A 15778-nucleotide genomic window follows, 5' to 3' on the forward strand; every position below is an offset into this window, starting at 1 on the left:
CGCCAGATACTAGGGGTGTGGGAAAAAATCGATTCGAATTCAAATCGCGATTCAGAATCGATTCTCATTTTTAAAAAATCAATTAATTTTTTTATTTTTTTTATTTTATTTTTTCCCTTTTTTAAAATATTTAATTTATCAATCCAACAAAACAATACACAACAATACCATAACAATGCAATCCAATTCCAAAACCAAACCCGACCCAGCAACACTCAGAACTGCAATAAACAGAGCAATTGAGAGGAGACACAAACACGACACAGAACAAACCAAAAGTAGTGAAACAAAAATGAATATTATCAACAACAGTATCAATATTATATTATTATAATATATTACTCCTCTCTGAGCTGCCACCTTACCGTGGTAGAGGAGTTTGCGTGTCCCAATGATCCTAGGAGCTATGTTGTCCGGGGGCTTTATGCCCCCTGGTAGGGTCTCCCAAGACAAACTGGTCCTAGGTGAGGGATCAGACAAAGAGCAGCTCGAAGACCTCAATGAAAAATAAAACCTATGGACCCAGATTTCCCTCGCCCGGACGCGGGTCACCGGGGCCCCCCTCTGGAGCCAGGCCCGGAGGTGGGGCACGATGGCGAGCGCCTGGTGGCCGGGCCTGTCCCCATGGGGCCCGGCCGGGCACAGCCCGAAGAGGCAACGTGGGTTCCCCCTCCAATGGGCTCACCACCCATAGCAGGGGTCATAGAGGTCGGGTGCGATGTGAGCTGGGCGGCAGCCAAAGGCAGGGCACTTGGCGGTCCGATCCTCGGCTACAGAAGCTAGCTCTTGGGACGTGGAACGTCACCTCGCTGGGGGGGGGAAGGAGCCTGAGCTAGTGCGCGAGGTGGAGAAGTTCCGACTAGACATAGTCGGACTCACTTCGACGCACAGCAAGGGCTCTGGAACCAGTTCTCTCGAGAGGGGCTGGACTCTCTTCTACTCTGGCGTTGCCGGCAGTGAGAGGCGACGGGCTGGGGTGGCAATTCTTGTTGCCCCCCGGCTCAGAGCCTGCATGTTGGAGTTCAAACCGGTGGACGAGAGGGTAACTTCCCTCCGCCTTCGGGTGGGGGAACGGGTCCTGACTGTGGTTTGCGCTTACGCGCCAAACCGCAGCTCAGAGTACCCACCCTTTTTGGATTCACTCGAGGGAGTACTTGAGAGTGCTCCCCCGGGTGATTCCCTCATTCTACTGGGGGACTTCAACGCTCATGTTGGCAGCGACAGTGAAACCTGGAGAGGCGTGATTGGGAAGAATGGCTGCCCGGATCTGAACCCGAGCGGTGTTTTGTTATTGGACTTTTGTGCCCGTCACAGATTGTCCATAACGAACACCATGTTCAAACATAAGGGTGTCCATATGTGCACTTGGCACCAGGACACCCTAGGCCGCAGTTCCATGATCGACTTTGTAGTTGTGTCGTCGGATTTGCGGCCTCATGTTTTGGACACTCGGGTGAAGAGAGGGGCGGAGCTTTCTACCGATCACCACCTGGTGGTGAGTTGGCTGCGATGGTGGGGGAGGATGCCGGACAGACCTGGCAGGCCCAAACGCGTTGTGAGGGTTTGCTGGGAACGTCTGGCAGAGTCTCCTGTCAGAGAGAGTTTCAATTCCCACCTCCGGAAGAACTTTGAACATGTCACGAGGGAGGTGCTGGACATTGAGTCCGAATGGACCATGTTCCGCACCTCTATTGTCGAGACGGCTGATTGGAGCTGTGGCCGCAAGGTAGTTGGTGCCTGTCGTGGCGGTAATCCTAGAACCCGTTGGTGGACACCGGCGGTGAGGGATGCCGTCAAGCTGAAGAAGGAGTCCTATCGGGTTCTTTTGGCTCATAGGACTCCTGAGGCAGCGGACAGGTACCGACAGGCCAAGCGGTGTGCGGCTTCGGCAGTCGCGGAGGCAAAAACTCGGACATGGGAGGAGTTCGCGGAAGCCATGGAAAACGACTTCCGGACGGCTTTGAAGCGATTCTGGACCACCATCCGCCGCCTCAGGAAGGGGAAGCAGTGCACTATCAACACCGTGTATGGTGAGGATGGTGTTCTGCTGACCTCGACTGCGAATGTTGTGGATCGGTGGAGGGAATACTTCGAAGACCTCCTCAATCCCACCAACACGTCTTCCTATGAGGAAGTAGTTCCTGGGGAATCTGTGGTGGGCTCTCCTATTTCTGGGGCTGAGGTTGCTGAGGTAATTAAAAAGCTCCTCGGTGGCAAGGCCCCGGGGGTGGATGAGACCCGCCCAGAGTTCCTTAAGGCTCTGGATGCTGTGGGGCTGTCTTGGTTGACAAGACTCTGCAGCACCGCGTGGACATCGGGGGCGGTACCTCTGGATTGGCAGACCGGGGTGGTGGTTCCTCTCTTTAAGAAGGGGAACCGGAGGGTGTGTTCTAACTATCGTGGGATCACACTCCTCAGCCTTCCCGGTAAGGTCTATTCAGGTGTGCTGGAGAGGAGGCTACGCCGGATAGTCGAACCTCGGATTCAGGAGGAACAGTGTGGTTTTCGTCCTGGTCGTGGAACTGTGGACCAGCTCTATACTCTCGGCAGGGTCCTTGAGGGTGCATGGGAGTTTGCCCAACCAGTCTACATGTGTTTTGTGGACTTGGAGAAGGCATTCGACCGTGTCCCTCGGGAAGTCCTGTGGGGAGTGCTCAGAGAGTATGGGGTATCGGACTGTCTGATTGTGGCGGTCCGCTCCCTGTATGATCAGTGCCAGAGTTTGGTCCGCATTGCCGGCAGTAAGTCGGACACGTTTCCAGTGAGAGTTGGACTCCGCCAAGGCTGCCCTTTGTCACCGATTCTGTTCATAACTTTTATGGACAGAATTTCTAGGCGCAGTCAAGGCGTTGAGGGGATCTGGTTTGGTGGCTGCAGGATTAGGTCTCTGCTTTTTGCAGATGATGTGGTCCTGATGGCTTCATCTGGCCAGGATCTTCAGCTCTCGCTGGATCGGTTCGCAGCTGAGTGTGAAGCGACTGGGATGAGAATCAGCACCTCCAAGTCCGAATCCATGGTTCTCGCCCGGAAAAGGGTGGAGTGCCATCTCCGGGTTGCGGAGGAGACCCTGCCCCAAGTGGAGGAGTTCAAGTACCTCGGAGTCTTGTTCACGAGTGAGGGAAGAGTGGATCGTGAGATCGACAGGCGGATCGGTGCGGCGTCTTCAGTAATGCGGACGCTGTATCGATCCGTTGTGGTGAAGAAGGAGCTGAGCCGGAAGGCAAAGCTCTCAATTTACCGGTCGATCTACGTTCCCATCCTCACCTATGGTCATGAGCTTTGGGTTATGACCGAAAGGACAAGATCACGGGTACAAGCGGCCGAAATGAGTTTCCTCCGCCGGGTGGCGGGGCTCTCCCTTAGAGATAGGGTGAGAAGCTCTGCCATCCGGGGGGAGCTCAAAGTAAAGCCGCTGCTCCTCCACATCGAGAGGAGCCAGATGAGGTGGTTCGGGCATCTGGTCAGGATGCCACCCGAACGCCTCCCTAGGGAGGTGTTTAGGGCACGTCCGACCGGTAGGAGGCCACGGGGAAGACCCAGGACACGTTGGGAAGACTATGTCTCCCGGCTGGCCTGGGAACGCCTCGGGATCCCCCGGGAGGAGCTGGACGAAGTGGCTGGGGAGAGGGAAGTCTGGGCTTCCCTGCTTAAGCTGCTGCCCCCGCGACCCGACCTCGGATAAGCGGAAGAAGATGGATGGATGGAGTATCAATATTAGTTACAATTTCAACATAGCAGTGATTAAAAATCCCTCATTGACATTATCATTAGACATTTATGAAAAAAAAATTAAAAAAGAACAATAATGTCACAGTGGCTTACACTTGCATCGCATCTTATAAGCTTGACAACACACTGTCCAATATTTTCACAAAGATAAAATAAGTCATATTTACAAAAATGTACTACTCTGCTTGCATGTCAGCAGACTGGGGTAGATCCTGCTGAAATCCTATGTATTGAATGAATAGAGAATCGTTTTTAATCGGGAAAATATCGTTTTTGAATCGAGAATCGCGTTGAATCGAAAAAAAAATCGATTTTTGAATCGAATTGTGACCCCAAGAATCGATATTGAATCGAATCGTGGGACACCCAAAGATTCACAGCCCTACCAGATACTATTAGTTGACATTAACATAAATTTGCATAAAGACAGGAAGCCGGAAGTTAATTTATTTATTTATTTATTTTTAAATTTTATTTATTTTATAAACCTTTATTTATAAATTGCAATATTTACAAACAATTGAGAAATAATAATAATCAAAACAAGTACAAAAACAGTACAAAATCCGTACAAATCCTCATCACCACTTCAAGATGGCGGCCAAATTTCTCATGTCACAGCAGCCATTTGATTGATTGATTGAAACTTGTATTAGTAGATTGCACAGTACAGTACATATTCCGTACAATTGACCACTAAATGGTAACACCCGAATAAGTTTTTCAACTTGTTTAAGTCGGGGTCCACGTAAATCAATTCATGGTACAAATACATACTATCATCATAATACAGTCATCACACAAGTTAATCATCAGAGTATATACATTGAATTATTTGCATTATTTACAATCCGGGGGGTGGGATGAGGAGGGTTTGGTTGATAACAGCACTTCAGTCATCAACAATTGCATCATCAGAGAAATGGGCATTGAAACAGTGTCGGTCTGACTTGGTAGGATATGTACAGCGAGCAGTGAACATAGTGAGTTCAGATCGCATAAGAACAAGTATATACATTAGAAATACATTTGATTATTTTCATTTGGTTATTTACAATCCGGGGAGGTGGGATGTGGAAGGGTCCCTTTTGGGGTCGCGGGGGGTGCTGGAGCCTATCTCAGCTGCATTCGGGCGGAAGGCGGGGTACACCCTGGAACACAATTGAAAATAATAATAATCAAAACAAGTACAAAAACAGTACAAATCCTCATCACCACTTCAAGATGGCGGCCGAATTTCTCGCGTCACAGCAGCCAATGCTGCGTCTACTTATAAGATGTCTATGGGTGTGCTTATTGCTAGCTGTCAACTAGTGCCGCAAATTTCTGGCTGGCAACTGGCGCGCTAATTGCTATCTTACAACCGGCGCCACTAATTATGAGCTGGCAAATGGTGTGCTAATCGCTGGCTGACAACCAGCAACGCTAATTGCTAGCTAGCAACTAAGACTAATTGCTAGCTGACAACTCGCGCCTCTCGTGGTTAGCTGGAAATGACCGTTGTGTCCTTGAGCGAGACACTTCACCCTTGCTCCTGATGGGTCGTGGTTATGGCCTTGCATGGCAGCTCCCATCATCAGTGTGTGAATGTGTGTGTGAATGGGTGAATGTGGAATTAGTGTCAAAGCGCTTTGAGTACCTTGAAGGTAGAAAAGTGCTATACAAGTATAACCCATTTACTATGCACCAGAATTTTAACACAAAATTGTATTTATTTTTTTCAATTTACAGTAATATGCTGTAAGAACAGCATAACATTGTATTGTCATTTTTATTCATTTGATGGGTAGTTTGCTGTAAAATCATAAGTCAAGCAGATATTTAAGTGTTTATTTTTATTTAGACAAAAAATGTTTGGAAAGTATGATAATATACTGTAATATTTGTTGCAATAATGGATACTAATAAAGTTAGTATCGTCCCTTGGGGATGGCGTGGTGCGGTTGGGAGAGTGGCCGTGCCAGCAATCTGAGGGTTCCTGGTCCGATCCCCGCCTTTTACCAACCTCGCCACGTCCGTTGTGTCCTTGAGCAAGACACTTCACCCTTGCTCCTGATGGGTCGTGGTTAGGGCCTTGCATGGCAGCTCCCGCCATCAGTGTGTGAATGTGTGTGTGTGAATGGGTGAATGTGGAAATAGTGTCAACGCGCTTTGAGTACCTTGAAGGAAGAAAAGCGCAATACAAGTATAACTCATTTACCATTTAACTTATGCGAGAAAGACACGAAAAGACACTCGTTTGCGGCACTTTATTTTCTTGAACCTTTGTGAGGATTATGATTAATTCTTCATCTTACCAGGAAAATAGGAACATTCCATTAGTCGGCATCCCAGTGAGAGCAGACATTGTACAGTAAGTGATTGTTTAATTATGTTCGTAGTTTGTATTTCTTGTTTATCACTTAGCAATAATGCTATTGCTAAGACAAGGTGTGCCCCCAACTCCTGAAGACCTGTGCTGCAGAACTGGGTGAACCACTCCAGCGGATCTTCAACCTCAGCCTGCAGCTGGGGAGAGTGTCCACCCTCTGGAGGACGTCGTGCATTGTTCCAGTTCCCAAAAAGAACTGCCCCAGTGAGCTGAACGACTACAGACCAGTGGCGCTCACCTCTCATATAATGAAGACAATGGAGCGGCTCTTTTTCAGCCTCCTCAGACCACAGGTGCAACATGCCCAGGACAGCCTGCAGTTTGCGTACCGGGCAGGCGTTGGTGTGGAGGATGCTATCCTTTACCTGCTGCACCGAGCCCACTCACACCTGGATAAGGGAAATGGCACTGTGAGGATCCTGTTCCTGGACTTCTGGAGTGCCTTTAATACTATCCAGCCCCACCTTCTCCAGGACAAGCTGGACAGAATGCGAGTGGACCCCTGCCTGGTTGCCTGGATTTCAGACTACCTCACCGATAGGCCACAGTACGTCAGACTGAAGGACATCACATCTGACACTGTGATCAGCAGCACCGGAGCACCGCAGGGAACGGTGCTGGCCCCTCTTCTGTTCACCCTGTACACCGCTGACTTCTGCTACAACTCAGAGCTGTGTCACATCCAGAAGTACGCGGATGACACAGCCATCGTCGGGTGCATCAGGGACGGCAGAGAGGAGGAGTTTCGGAGGCTGGTGAGGGACTTTGTTGTCTGGTGCCACAGGAACCTCTTGAAGCTCAATCCGACAAAGACCAAGGAGCTGGTCATTGACTTTGGGAGGTCGAGTCCAAGGTCACAACCTATTGTGATCGAGGGAGTCGAGGTGCAGACCGTGGACTCATTCAAGTACCTCGGGGTGTGGGTGGACAATAAGCTGGACTGGACTGTTAACACAGACCACTTGTACAGGAAAGGACAGAGCAGGCTGTACTTCCTGAGGACGCTGCACTCCTTCAACATCTGTAAAAAACTCTTGTGGATGTACTACCAGTCTGTGGTTGCCAGTGTTCTGTACTACATCGTAGTGTGCTGGGGGGGGCAGCATATCTAAGAAGGACAGCTCCAGACTGGAGAAACTGATCAGGCGGGCCGGTTCTACGATCGGAATAAAACTGGACTCACTGGTGACGGTGGCAGAGAAGAGGACAGTGGAAAAACTAGTGAGCATCCTGGATGATGCCAGTCACCCTCTGCATACTGTTGTCAGTAGCCAGAGGAGCCTGTTTAGTGCTAGACTGCTTCATCCCAAGTGCAGGACTAATAGACTCAAAAACTCCTTTGTCCCACACGCCATTAGACTGTACAACTCCTCTCTGGGGGGGAGGGGGGGGGGGGTACTAGGATGACAGGGGATGCAAAACAATAACAGTGAAATACTTTTTCATAACATGGTCACTACTGCCTAGTTTCTCTTGTTATATTCTTATTTTACTGTCATATTTTTATTCTCATCGTTGCTTTTTATTTTTATTCTATTGTAATATTTTTCTATTTTGTCTCCATTTATACCCCCATTATTTACTTTTTACAATTTTGTACACTGCTGCTGGAATTTAAATTTTCCTGAGGGAACTCTCCCGAAGGAATCAATAAAGTACTATCTATCTATCTATCTATCTATCTATCTATCTATCTATCTATCTATCTATCTATCTATCTATCTATCTATCTATCTATCTATCTATCTATCTATCTATCTATCTATCTATCTATCTATCTATCTATCTATCTATCTATCTATCTATCTATCTATATATCTATCTATCTATCTATATGATGCGTAGTGTTTTACTAAAGCTGGATCTGTTTATTACTTACCATTGTAAGCTCAATAAAGTAACTAAAATAGAATGCAATATATATATATATATATATATATATATATATATATATATATATATATATATATATATATATATATATATATATATATATATATATATATATATATATATATATATATAACAAAGTGCAAAGCCATAGGCTCACACAAGTTCAGTAAATAATTTAAATTTGGAACACAGCATCATCGTTTTCACAGCTTTTTGGTTGTTAGAAGTAGAGAGTGTTTTAACGTAGAGTTGTAATTCTTTTTTAAAGGCACAAAAAAACAGCTCGGGTATTGAGAAAGTTACATTTATGAATATAAAACTTAGCCAATAGTATAATGAGGTTGCAAAGGTAAAATTCCTTTTCAAATTTTTTTTTCATACAGTGTAAATCCAAATAGCGCATCTGTAAACCAAAGCACAAATTTGTCGTGAATATTGCCCAGGATAGGAAGCAGAAGTGTCCCGCCCGGATTCACTCACGAGACTAGTGCAGTGTTTTTCAACCACTGTGCCGCGGCCGTGAGATACAGTCTGGTGTGCCGTGGGAGATTATCTAATTTCACCTATTTGGGTTAAAAAAAAATTTTTTGCACACCAGTAATTATAGTCTGCAAATGATGTGTTGTTGTTGAGTGTCGGTGCTGTCTAGAGCTCGGCAGAGTAACAGTGTAATACTCTTCCATATCAGTAGGTGGCAGCCGGTAGCTAATTGCTTTGTAGATGTCGGAAACAGCGGGAGGCAGCGTGCAGGTAAAAAAGGTGTCTAAAGCTTAAACCAAAAATAAACAAAAGGTGAGTGCCCCTAAGAAAAGGCATTGAAGCTTAGGGAAGGCTATGCAGAACGAAACTAAAACTGAACTGGCTACAAAGTCAACAAAAACAGAATGCTGGACGACAGCAAAGACTTACTGCGGAGCAAAGACTTACTGCAGAGCAAAGACGGCGTCCACAAAGTACATCCGAACATGACGTGACAATCAACAATGTCCCCAAAAAGAAGGATAAAAACAACTGAAATATTCTTGATTGCTAAAACAAAGTAGATGCGGGAAATATCGCTCAAAGGAAGACATGAAACTGCTACAGGAAAATACCAAAAAAAAGAGAAAAAGCAACCAAAATAGAAGTGCAAGACAAGAACTAAAACACTAGAGCTATATTGATGCATGGTTGGTAATGGTTTAAAGTCATATCCAACAATGGCGACAACGACTTTTTACTGTCAACTGAGTTTAGTTTTTTAATGATTTCTGCTGGTGGTCTGCCTCCGTTATTTTTCAACGCAAAAAATGTGCCTTGGCTCAAAAAAGGTTGAAAAACACTGGGCTAGTGTGTATATAATTGGATCAGCAGTGCTAATCCAATCCTTGGCTATAATCTGAGGCTGTCTGTTGGCTCTGGCGGATCTACATGACATGATTTTGGAAGATTACCCCGAATATGTCGATTAACTGAATAACCTGGATTATGAGGCTCCTTTAGGAGAACCATGTAGGCCAAGATCATGGAGGCCAAAAGATTAAAGGCCTACTGAAATTATTTTTTTAAATTTAAACGGGGATAGCAGATCCATTCTATGTGTCATACTTGATCATTTCGCGATATTGCCATATTTTTGCTGAAAGGATTTAGTAGAGAACATCGACGATAAAGTTCGCAACTTTTGGTCGCTGATAAAAAAAGCCTTGCCTGTACCGGAAGTAGCGTGACGTCACAGGTTGAAAGGCTCCTCACATTTCCCCATTGTTTACACCAGCAGCGAGAGAGATTCGGACAGAGAAAGCGACGATTACCCCATTAATTTGAACGAGGATGAAAGATTTGTGGATGAGGAACGTGAGAGTGAAGGACTAGAGTGCAGTGCAGGACGTATCTTTTTTCGCTCTGACCGTAACTTAGGTACAAGGGCTCATTGGATTCCACACTCTCTCCTTTTTCTATTGTGGATCACGGATTTGTATTTTAAACCACCTCGGATACTATATCCTCTTGAAAATGAGAGTCGAGAACGCGAAATGGACATTCACAGTGACTTTTATCTCCACGAAAATACATCGGCGAAGCACTTTAGCTACGAAGCTAACGTGATAGCATTGTGCTTAAATGAAGATAGAAACAAAAGAAATAAACCCCTGACTGGAAGGATAGACAGAAAATCAACAATACTATTAAACCATGGACCTGTAACTACACGGTTAATGCTTTCCAGCCTGGCGAAGCTTAACAATGCTGTTGCTAACGACGCCATTGAAGCTAACTTAGCTACGGGACCTCACAGAGCTATGCTAAAAACATTAGCTATCCACCTACGCCAGCCAGCCCTTATCTGCTCATCAACACCCGTGCTCACCTGCGTTCCATCGATCGACGGAGCGACGAAGGACTTCACCCGATCATCGATGCGGTCGGCGGCTAGCGTCGGATAGCGTGTCTGCTATCCAAGTCAAAGTCCTCCTGGTTGTGTTGCTGCAGCCAGCCGCTAATACACCGATCCCACCTACAGCTTTCTTTTTTGCAGTCTTCATTGTTCATTAAACAACTTGCAAAAGATTGACCAACAAAGATGTCCAGAATACTGTGGAATTTTGCCATGAAAACAGAGCTTTTTGTATTGGATACAATGGTGTCCGAATACTTCCGTTTCAACCATTGACGTCATGCGCATACGTCATCATACATAGACGTTTTCAACCGGAAGTTTCGCGGGAAATTTAAAATTGCACTTTATAAGTTAACCCGGCCGTATTGGCATGTGTTGCAATGTTACGATTTCATCATTGATATATAAACTATCAGACTGCGTGGTCGGTAGTAGTGGGTTTCAGTAGGCCTTTAAAGGGGCCATTCCAAAGAAGCGGTGCCATTTGGGTCCCCAGAAAATAGAATGTAAAAATACATGAAAAAAATTAAACTTTTCTTTTTTCTTTTTCATCAAACAATTTTTGTACATTTATCTGATTGCATATCTTATAAATACAATTAATCAATTATTTTCTGTTCCAATCCCCCAGGAAGAACAAATCATTCCCCCCGCCCCGACTGTCCGCTGTGTTTATAAATAGTATCATTTGTTTATAAGATCTGCATACCATTGTATCCTTATTATTTAAAATAGTAATAATAATAAAGAAATATAGATTAATTTACAACAAATAATAACTTAATGTTTTTTAGTCTGTAACAAAAAAATATTAGATGTATAGTAAGATATATAAAGTGCATCGATTTGCCTTTTAAAAAATATTAATATATATTATATATAATATATCTATATATTAAAATCTTTTTTGACCGACTATTTGATACTAAAAAAAATAAATTAAATAAACCCAACATTTAAAGAAAAATAATAAGAAAGAAATATAGATTAATTTACAACAAATAGTAACTTATTGTTTTTTAGTCAGTAACCAAAAAAAATATTAGATATATAGTAAGATATATAAAGTGCATCAATTTGCCTTTTTAAAAATATTAATATTTATTATATATAATGTATATATATCAAAATCTTTTTGACCGACTTGAACTATTTTATACTAAAAAAATTAAATTAAATAAACCCAACATTTAAAGAAAAATAATAAGAAAGAAATATAGATGAATTTAGAACAAATAATACCTTAATGTTTTTTTAGTCTGTAACAAAAAATATTAGATATATATTAAGTTACATATAAAGTGCAAGGTTGATTGGCAGCAAATTGGCCCTAATATGTGAATGTGAGTGTAAATGTAGTCTGTCTATTTGTGTTTGCCTTGTAATGAGGTGGCGACTTGTCCAGGGTGTACCCCGCCTTCCACTCGAATGCAGCTGAGATAGGCTCCAGCACCCCCCGCGACCCCAAAAGGGACAAAGCGGTAGAAAATGGATGGATGGATGGATGGATATAAAGTGCATCAATTTGCCATTAAAAAATATTTAAACATTTTTTGACCGACTTTAACTATTTGATACTGAAAAAATAAAATTCAATAATGGATGGGCGCATCACACCGCGCCCATCCATGGGGCACCTGCCCCACTATCTGAGAATAACTGCATTAGGCTAACACAGGACCAAACATTTCCAGGGTCCCCAAAACGTCTCATAAATAACAATTAATAATTTTTTGTAATTTATTTATTTTTTTGTCTTATCGTAATTTCCGGGCTATACACGGCACTGCATTGTAAGCCGCAACCACTTAAATTTAGCCTCAAACACACAGAATGTCGCAACATGAAGACGTGCCGCATCATGTACATAATCACAGCATAAAAAGCACAGAAAAGCTCTGTTTCAAAAATAGAGGTAAAACAAAAGTAGTGAACAGAAGAAGAAGAAGAAGAAGAAAGAAAAAAGATAAATTAATACCATGATAACGTCGGCCAAGCAGAAATGCACAAATCCATGTTTGTTTACAGTGGAAGTTGACTGCTTCTTCAGCACCTGCAGTGAGCAAACACACCCAAAAGGTGGCACCACAGTACACATAATAACACACCTTTACGCTTATGTTAGGTTCTGCGCATGTCACAGTAAAGTATTCTGATTCAAGGTGGGATGCATGAAAATGAAAGTCATAATCAGATCATTTTTTTCAGAGTCCACGTACTCAGGAACATTCTAATCCGAATGATGATCAGATTCAATAAATGTTGTCCATGTACACGACGAGTGTACATGACGAGTCCATAACGTGTTAAAACCGCTGACGTCTTCTTCTTCAGCGCACGGCAGTCCAGCCTTTGTTGGCCAGCTCGTGGTGGTTTTCTTTGGGTAGGTTGTTTTCTTTTTCGATGGCCAGGTTGATCGCCTTGGGCTTTGGGGCTGTGTCTTGTGCGTTTTGTTGTTTCTTCTCCATGATCAGTCCATAACGTGTTGAATAGCAGACTGAATTATTAAACTTAGAAAAATCGATACATTAGCTGCAGCATTGGATAAAGGGTTCAAAGCGTGGGAAAACAGTAGTGGCGTATAGTCTGGAAATGACGGTAATTTGAGCACTTCAAAATACATCGAAATGCTTAATCAATCATGATTGCTTTCGGCAGCCTCGCCTCTCTTCTTTCCCACGTAATGGTCCAGAGGCAATTTTTCAACAGTCTTGCCTTGGTCAAACACAGCCACCGTCAAGAGGTCTCTTTTTCCCACCAGTCACACACTTCCAACCTTCACTATAATAGTGCTACGTGTAACATCCGGACAGGTCAGATTTTAAATAAATAAATAAATAAATAATATATAAAACAATTGTTGAATGTTGGGCTTAAGAAGTTTGTACAAAATACTGACAGATTTTTATCGGACATTTTGAAAAATAAATGTACATACGATTATATTGTGCTAAAATAAATAAACTAAATTAATACATTTCTTGAATTAACTGTCAATCCGATTAAAGTCCAAATGAATATACAGCTTTACCCCTTTTTAGTCATAATTTTTGCGCTTCAGAAACTTCTCAATGGCTTTAGCTCCAGACTTCCTCTCGGGTCCGTTTCAAGGTATTTGGGGGCCCTCTGCAAAGGGGGCACTTGGGGCCCCCAAATTCCCCTGAACCACCAAAACACCTAAAAATCTTTAACTGATTAAAGCACATTACACACGCTTATTCTTAGTCCCAGACATTTTTAATTAAAACAGGAATGTTTCCAATAAAAACTATATCATATGTACACTACCGTTCAAAAGTTTGGGGTCACATTGAAATGTCCTTATTTTTGAAGGAAAAGCACTGTACTTTTCAATGAAGATAACTTTAAACTAGTCTTAACTTTAAAGAAATACACTCTATACATTGCTAATGTGGTAAATGACTATTCTAGCTGCAAATGTCTGGTTTTTGGTGCAATATCTACATCTACATACATGTGTAGAGGCCCATTTCCAGCAACAATCACTCCAGTGTTCTAATGGTACAATGTGTTTGCTCATTGACTCAGAAGGCTAATTGATGATTAGAAAACCCTTGTGCAATCATGTTCACACATCTGAAAACAGTTTAGCTCGTTACAGAAGCTACAAAACTGACCTTCTTTTGAGCAGATTGAGTTTCTGGAGCATCACATTTGTGGGGTCAATTAAACACTCAAAATGGCCAGAAAAAGAGAACTTTCATCTGAAACTCGACAGTCTATTCTTGTTCTTAGAAATTAAGGCTATTCCACAAAATTGTTTGGGTGACCCCAAACTTTTGAACGGTAGTGTATATCAATACTGTATATACACAATACAGGCCAAAAGTTTGGACACACCTTCTCATTCAATGAGTTTTCTTTATTTTCATGACTATTTACATTGTAGATTGTCACTGAAGGCATCAAAACTATGAATGAACACATGTGGCGTTATGTACTTAACGAAAAAAAAGGTGAAATAACTGAAAACATGTTTTATATTCTAGTTTCTTCAAAATAGCCACCCTTCGCTCCGATTACTGCTTTGCACACTCTTGGCATTCTCTCCATGAGCTTCAAGCGCACCTGTGAAGTGAAAACCATTTCAGGTGACGACCTCTTGAAGCTCATCGAGAGAATGCCAAGAGTGTGCAAAAAAAGTAATCAGAGCAAAGGGTGGCTATTTTGAAGAAACTAGAATATAAAACATGTTTTCAGCTTTTTCACCTTTTTTTACCTAGCTAGTTTATATTTATTCATTGATGTTTAATTACTTTTAAAAAAAAGAAGCTTATTTTTACGTTTTAACAAAGCACATTTAAAAGCATTAGGCACATCTGTTTTGGCGTGCATGGTGGATATTTACATGAGCAGTAGGTTAGGTTGGCATGCATGTAGTAGTTTCACAGTTTTTTTTCTCTCTCTTGTTCTTGTTCTTGTTCCTCTTCCACTTCTGGCTTCCTGAAGTGTAAGTTTGTTTCATTTTTTACAGTTTTTCGACACCAGTCAGCAAAAGTTCAGATTACGTCACTTGTTGTTTTTGTTTTTCGATGGCTGGGTTAATGGTCTTGGGCTTTGAGGCTGCGTCTTGTGCATTTTGTTGTTTCTTCTCCATGACGGGTCTATAGCTGACTGAATGATTGCATAAGTGTGTTTGATTTATTGTAATATGAAGGTGGCCCCGAGCTGGGCGGTCCTGTGGCCGCCGACTTGGGTGGGGCGGCCTGGGGCGGGCCCCGCCGTGCTCTCCTGGGCAGGGGTTGGGCTCGTGGGGGCCCGGTTGCTGGTGGGGCGGGGCGGTCTTCCCGTCCGGGTGCAGGAAGTCTCTAGGCCCCTCGGGGTGGGGCGTCCCGTTTTTCTGCCCACATGGGGTGTGGTCTCTCGCTGGCTTGGGGGCCAGCCAGTGTCCCCTGCTATTCCCGTGCCTTGTCCTCTGCTGCTGGGCGCGTCTGTCTACGGCCTGCCGTTGGCCTGATGGGTGGCACGGTGGTCCATTGTTCCCTGGGCTCTCTGGGTGGCTGGTGGTCAGGTCAACGCGTCAGTGCAAAGATGAGGAGGGAACACGCTTTATCAGTATCATGCTTCAAACCCCGCCTTGAAAAGCTGTGCATCAAAAACTTTCTCATTGTAGCCACTGACCCTGACTTCCCGTGTTGCAGTAGCTGGGTTACGCTTGACGTCAAGCCCGGTGTCCGACTCTTTGCACTTTGAAACTTGGTGATCACTCCAGCAGCACTGAGAGAGGACTCTCTCCCAAACCACCTCTAGGTAATGTTGCAATTTTAAATGCCAACAAAGCAATTGACTCAACAAACCCTCCAACGTAGGTTAAAATTAAGCTCTACTTTTCCAAAAATGCACTAGCTTGATGCTAATAAACATAGGCTTTGGTATTGACGTGC

The sequence above is a fragment of the Entelurus aequoreus genome, linkage group LG08, assembly GCF_033978785.1.
Source record: "Entelurus aequoreus isolate RoL-2023_Sb linkage group LG08, RoL_Eaeq_v1.1, whole genome shotgun sequence".
In the NCBI taxonomy this organism is placed as follows: Eukaryota; Metazoa; Chordata; class Actinopteri; order Syngnathiformes; family Syngnathidae; genus Entelurus; species Entelurus aequoreus.